Genomic DNA, 7,104 nt, shown 5'->3' on the forward strand with positions numbered 1-7,104 from the left:
GCTGAATTACTTCAACAGCTTTCTAATGGGTACTTTTGTCTCCTATCTTGCCCCTCGCTAATCCATTCTTTTTACTGCTGCCAAAGCGATGCTCAAAGGCACTTCAAGGCTGTCAGGATGCTCCAAATCCCCCAGCCTGGCTTACCAAGCCATTTGAAGTGGCCAGTGCCCACCTGTGGTCTATGGCCTGCCCAGCCCTTCTGGTGTTCTGCCCTCCAGCCATACTGATCTGTTTGCAATTTCACCAAGGAGCTCTGCTGTTGCTCTTCTCAGGATCTTTACACTGATTGCCTTCTCTGTCACAAATGCCCTCTGCCTTTGCTGGACTGATTCCTATTCGTCTTTCCAGCATCAGCACAGCCTCCCTTGTCTCCTGGAAGCCCTCTCGAGTCCTGGGAGTCTTGATCTTGGGTCCTTCCCATGTTCTCTTCCAGCACGATGTGTTTTCCACATTCTTTACCACTGTGTTTTTCTCTTCTCTTGACCATCTCCCTTTCTAGAGGCTGGACGCCTGAAGGCCTCAGAGGCAGGGACTAACATTAGGGTTCATGCATAAGTGATATATTAAGGAAGGGCTCCCATGGAGCCTGGTAAGAAGTGGAGGTACAGGACAGTGGAAGGGAGGAAACCCAGAAAGAGGGCGTCCTCAGGCAATATCCTGGGGGCGGTAGCTACAGTCTGACCCTGTAGGGGAGCTTTGGAGTATGTTACACCTTGGAATTGCCCATGGAAGGCCAGGAAGATGGACTGCAGTATCCCAGTACCTATGGTTACTGGTCAAGGGCTGCCCTGGGGGAAGTAAATTCCTAGGATTCCAGCTCTTCTATGTATGAGTGTGTGTGGACAAGCCTCTGAATAGCTGGAGGGGTGTCCTTACTGCTGAGGCATACTGAAGGTGGGTGGTGTGCAAAAATGGCAGAAAGTGAATCCCGGGGTCCTGGGTGGAGCATTGACGTTGTCATTAGAGTCCTGCTCTTTGCATGGCTTGTCCCGGTGCCCACAGTGGCTGGCACATAGAAGATGTGCAGCAATTTGTTTTTTACATAAATGGATAACAGATTTCCTTTCTCAACTCAATGACTTGTTTGTGCTTTTTTTTTTTTTTGAGGTGGAGTTTCGGTCTTGTTGCTCAGAGTGGAGTGCAGTGGTGCAATCTTGACTCACTGCAACCTCTGCCTCCTGGGTTCAAGCGATTCTGCTGCCTCAGCCTCTCAAGTAGCTGGGACTACAGGTATGTGCCACTATACCTGGCTCATTTTGTATTTTTAGTAGAGACGGGGTTTCACCATGTTGGCCAGGCTGGTCTTGAGCTCTTGACCTCAGGTGATTCACCTGCCTCGGCCTCCCAAAGTGCTGGGATTACAGGTGTGAGCCACTGCGCTCAGCCTATTTGTAATATTTTACACTGTTCAAGTCTCCCTCCTTGAAAATCCCCATTCCCTTGGCTTTGAATCTCACTCTCAGTCCCTTTCTCTATGCTGCTTCCTTTCTTGGCTCATTGTCGCTGCTTCATTTTTTCACATGGCATTCCCAGGGGTTCTGTCCTCAACCCCCGTCTCAGTTTACTCGCTGTGAGTGCTCTTGCCTGTATTTATGTGTAGATTAAGTGTGGTCTATATGCCCAATTCATAATTCCTCCATTCACTTATTCATTCATTTAACAAGTATTTCTGAGAACCTGGAATGTGCCCACCACTATTCTAGGTTCTGGGGATATAACACTGAACAGATCATACTAAGATTGCTGCTTTCATAGAGCTTGCAGTCTGGTAGCTGTGTGGGAATGGGGGGAGACAATACACAATAATCAAAATAAGAAAATTATGTAGTATATTATAAGAAAAAAAGGAAATGCAAAGCAGGATGGGCAGTATTGGAAGGACTGCGTACATCTCGGGCAGGGGGGATATTTGCAAGTGTAGATAGGGTGGTCTGGGTAGATTTCATTGAGAAGACAGCATTTGAGTACTCTGAAGGAGCCAAAGGGGTAAACTGTGCAGTTCTCTGTGGGGAGAACATCCACGTGGAGGGAACTATAGTGCAAATTCCTTGAGTTGTATTCTTGACATGTTCAAGGACATGACAAGGAAGCCAGTGTGGTTAGAGCAGAGTAATTCTGGGGAAGAAAAGTAGGAAATGAGATCAAATGGAAATGTGGGGTGAGTAGATTATGTTAGGGTCCTATGAGCTGTGACAAGGACTTTGGCTGTTGCTCATAGTGACAGGGAAGCATTGCTGGGCTTTGGGCAGAGGCGTTACCCATCTGACTTACATCTCTCTCCTGCCTCCAGACTGGTATATTCGATTGCTTTTTGGAGATCCCGTGGGCAGCTTAAGTTAAATGCTCAGTCCTCATTATTTGCAAATTTTGCAATTGTGAATGTGCCTACTAGGTAAAATTTATTTATAATCCCCAAATCAATATATAAGATGCTTTTGTGGTCATTTGTGGCCATGCATAGAGTGATGAAAAGCTTGAGTCACCTGATAGCACATTCCCAGCTAAGGCTGAACAAAGTAATGCTCTGACTTCATGTTTCAGCTCTCACACTGTAAGTAATTGTTCTTTTTGCGGTCCATTGAGTGCCACTTTTTTTTTTTTTTTTTTTTTGCATTTTTGTGCTTTTCCTTGGTTATTTAACTGTTTAAAATGGCCCCCAATCATAGTGCTGAAGTGCTGTCTAGTGTTTCTAAGCACTAGGAGGCTGTGATGTGCCTTATGGAGAAAATACATATGTTAGATAAGCTTCATTCAGGCATGAGTTATAGTGAGGCTGGCTGTGAATTCAATGTTAGTGAATCAACAGTCTATATTAAACAAGATGCCTTTAAACAAAAACACACATAACACAATGTTATGTACTGATGAGCTGATGGAAAATATTTTGACTAGAGGCTTCTCAGAACCTACCCCTGTATTTCCTTCAGGAGCAATGGTTCAGTATTCACAATGCAGCGTTCACAGTGACTATAGAATATAGTTACTGTAAATAACAAGAATCAACTCTGTGTTTGTAATACACTGAACTCCTTGTCTTTCTTCCAGACAGCGTTCTCCTTTTGTATTATTAATCTTGCTAATTTTAGCTCTGCCATTCACTGACTCACCCCAGCCAGATAGAAACTTCCTTACTCCTCACATCAAACAAGTTTGAAGCTCCCCCTCAAACATCCTCTTCTCTCCATTCCCATTGTCATAGCCTTACTTAGATCTTCATCTTTTGCCGAGACTGATATGTCAACCTCCTAACTGATCTCTCTGTCTCTGATCTGGCCCCCTCTGATCTCTCTGTCATTCATCTTCTAGACATACCCTTCTGAAATGCAGCTCTGATCGCATTATTTCCATGCACAAGCCCTTCAGGGAGTTCTCTTTTTGCCAATAGCAGTGATCTGATCTGGTACTCATTGCTAGATACCTACTGAATATCCACCTCTCAACTTTTTTCAGATGGTAGTGTGCCCCATTCACTTCCTCAGACTCCTTTATAGCATGTGGCCCAATACTCACCAACAAGTTATATGCAGAAATTACTGGGTGGCACTGATAGGAAGTGCTTTAAAGAGGATAGACTTGACTAGCATTATCCTTTTGTCCTTTATCCTTCTTTCTTTTCGCTGGGACATGATTTTGATGTGGCAGCCATCTTGCTGGTCGTGAGAATAGAAGAAAAACACAAAGGATGGTGTTTCATTTGTTTATTGCAGTGCAACAAATCATCAAAAACTTAGTGGCTTGAAGCAACTACCATTTATTTCCTCACAATTCTGCCTTCTGAATTGGGCTGAGCTGAGTGGTTCTTCTGCAAGTGTTGCCCTAGGGTCATCTATGTGGCTGGTCCTGGATGACTTCAATCATATGTACATGCCTCTTTTTCCATCTGGTTTCTCCTTCTCTAGGAGACTAGGGCATCCTTACATGATTGCTTCAGGGCAGAAAAGTGAGGGCAGATGTTGCAAGACTTCTTGAGGATATGGCTCAGAAATCACACAAAGAAACTGGCATATTCTATTGGTCAAAACAGGTCACATGACCAGCTCAGATTAATGGGCCTGTGTTCCAGGATGGGAGCTGTGGTGATGAGCATTTTGCAACCAGTCTGTCATAGAGCACAAAATCAGAATGGAAAGAGCCTGGATCCCAATGGTTACTGTGAGTCATAATGCCAGTGCTGGACTTATTATTATACAAGAACTATAAATCTTACATGTGTAGCTTCCAGAGAGGTTGTTTTCATCACATGGAGCTGGCAGTAATGGTGCCGGCCTTGGAGGTTGAGAAGAGAAGGGACGGATAGAAGATAAAATATTTAGGAGGTAGAATTTGCAGAATCCAGACATCCCCTGATAGTATTTTGAGAATTTTCCATAGACACCCTGTGTTAGTCTGTTTTGCATTGCTGTTAAGGAATACTGAAAGCTGAGTAATTTATAAAGAAAGGAGGTTTATTTTGGCTCATTATTTTGCAGACCGTTCAAGAAGTGTGGTGCCGGCATCTGCTTCTGGTGAGGGCCTCAGGGAACTTTTACTCCTGGCTGAAGGCAGATGGGAAGCCGACATGTCACATGGTGAGAGAGAGAAAGAGAGAGATAGAGAGGTAGGGAGAAGGGAGGGAGGTGTCATACTCTTAAACAATTAGCTCTTGCGTGAACTACCAGAGCCAGAACTCACTCATTACTATGGGGATGGCACCAAGTCATCAAGATCTGCCTCCATGACCCAACACCTCCCACCAGGTCTCACCTCTAATATTGGGGATCACATTTCAACATGAGACTCAAACAAATATCCAAACTATATCACATCCCCAAGTTTCTGATTACCAGTTTCAAGCTGAACACATTTCTAACTGGTAAAAGTCATTTCTAACTATGATGTTTTGTACCCTGATGCTTCCCATCAGTTGTTGAGATCCCATGGGTAATTAATTATTACAAAAAGGTGCCAAAACTTATTAATGGTTCATAGCACTTAAAAAAAAAAGGTACATTCACATTTTGGGAGGCTGAGGCAGGTGGATCACCTGAGGTATCAGGAGTTCAAGACCAGCCTGGCCAACATGATGAAACCCCATCTCTACTAAAAATACAAAAAATTAGCTGGGTGTGGTGGTGGGCACCTGTAATCCCAGCTACTTGGGAGGCTGAGGGAGGAGAATCGCTTGAACCCAGGAAGTGGAGGTTGCAGTGAGCCAAGATCGCACCATTGGACTCCAGCCTGGGCAACAACAGCAACACTCCATCTCAAAAAAAAAAAAAAGAAAAGAAAAAAAAAAAGAAAAAATAGGGTACATTCAAGATACCAGTCTTGAATTATCTACCATTTTTTTAATCAGGAAAAAAGCAGAAAAACTGTCTTAAGGAGCAAAGCCATTGTTTTTTCCTTGAAGCTGGTGCAGTTTTGTTAATATTTGTGTGACTATTTGAGTCCCTATTGGCTTTATTGTATGCTCTATAATTCTCACCCCCAAACCAGACTTTCCCCTATTCATTTCTGAGAGCCTCCAGCAGGGCTTCCAAGTACATGCAAATCACTCTCAAATATTATTGACTACTGTTGCTTCCTAAGGCAGGACCTATAGTCCCGCAGATTTGACAGGCTCCAGGCGATACTGCTCTCAGCTGGAACTATTTTCCCCTTGATGTTGCCTAGGAGCCTGCAGACCTGGAGGTCCCCTGATGATGTTCTCCACCTCCTACCACCATGCAGCATTTATTGTTCCTCCTCACACCCCCAGCACGTGTTAAATACCCCTTTCCTTGTTCAGATTAAAAAGGAAAGTGATCCTTTCTGGAGACACTTGCTAAATGCAAAAGTTTTACAGCAGAAAACTCTTGTGCTTCCTGCTGGAGATAACTATAAGACACATTCTGTCTTTCTCTCTCTCTCACTGTTTCTGATGGGCTTCAGAAGCACTGCTCTGAGTTGAACCCTGTTCTTAACACTGTCTTCACCAGGGGAGCTGAAATATCTGCTCCACTGCTGAGATTTTAATCAACCTAGTGCAGGAAACCATTCAACACCTAGAAAGGCCCTTGTGCACTGAGAAAGGTGTTTCTTCTGTTTTATTCAGAAATTGTTCAATACTGGTGTTGTTTGGGTCCTAAATATTTTTAGTAAGTGATATAAGTGATACAACTTTTTCTTTTAAGTATAATTTTTTTTTAAGTTTTTAGAATAACTACTTCAGGTATGTGATTAAAAACAAAAAAATCCCAGCAGTACGAAATGATACAACAATGAAAAAGCAAGTCTCTCTAATCCTGAACACCAGTTCCTCCATCTTATTTACTTGAACAAACTTCCAGAATAGTTTGTGCACTCTCATAAATATATGGTCCAGTCCTTTCAATTAATGAACACGGCTCAGGCTGATCTGGAGGCCTGGGTTAGAACAGGGTTTGAAAGAGGCCGCCTCACCAAGTCCAGATTCCCACCCCACTCTGGTCCTCAGGCTGTGCTGTTTGATTCAGTCAGCCTCCTCATTCCTTAATGGAAACTTCTTTTTTTTTTTTTTTTTTTTTGAGATGGAGTCTCGCTCTGTCACCCAGGCTGGAGTGCAGTGGTGCGATATCGGCTCACTGCAAGCTCCGCCTCCTGGGTTCATGCCATTCTCTTACCTCAGCCTGCTGAGTAGCTGAGACTACAGGCCCCCACCACCACGCTTGGCTAATTTTTTATATTTTTAGTAGAGACGGGGTTTCACCGTGTTAGCCAGAATGGTCTCGATCTCCTAACCTCGTGATCGGCCCGCCTCGGCCTCCCAAAGTGCTGGGATTACAGGCGTGAGCCACCGTGCCTGGCCCTGGAAACTTCTTTATACTAATAAACTTCTTTATTCCATCTGTTGTCTTTTGAGGTCATATCAATCATATTTGCACATGTCCAAACCCCAATAGGGGACAGGGTTTAAGCATTTTTTACCAGGAGGTTTGTGAGCCCCTATGTGGGGAGAAATCACCTACTTCCAGCCTTCAGCTCCATCCGAGAACAAGCTCCAGGTGATCCAGAGTGTCTCAATACACCTCTCTCAGATTCCTCACTTACATAATAAGCCCCAGATGCTCCATCGGCCTCATTCCCCGTCACACCCCTCAGACCAC

This window comes from Pongo pygmaeus, chromosome 12, assembly GCF_028885625.2.
Source record: "Pongo pygmaeus isolate AG05252 chromosome 12, NHGRI_mPonPyg2-v2.0_pri, whole genome shotgun sequence".
Taxonomy (NCBI): Eukaryota; Metazoa; Chordata; class Mammalia; order Primates; family Hominidae; genus Pongo; species Pongo pygmaeus.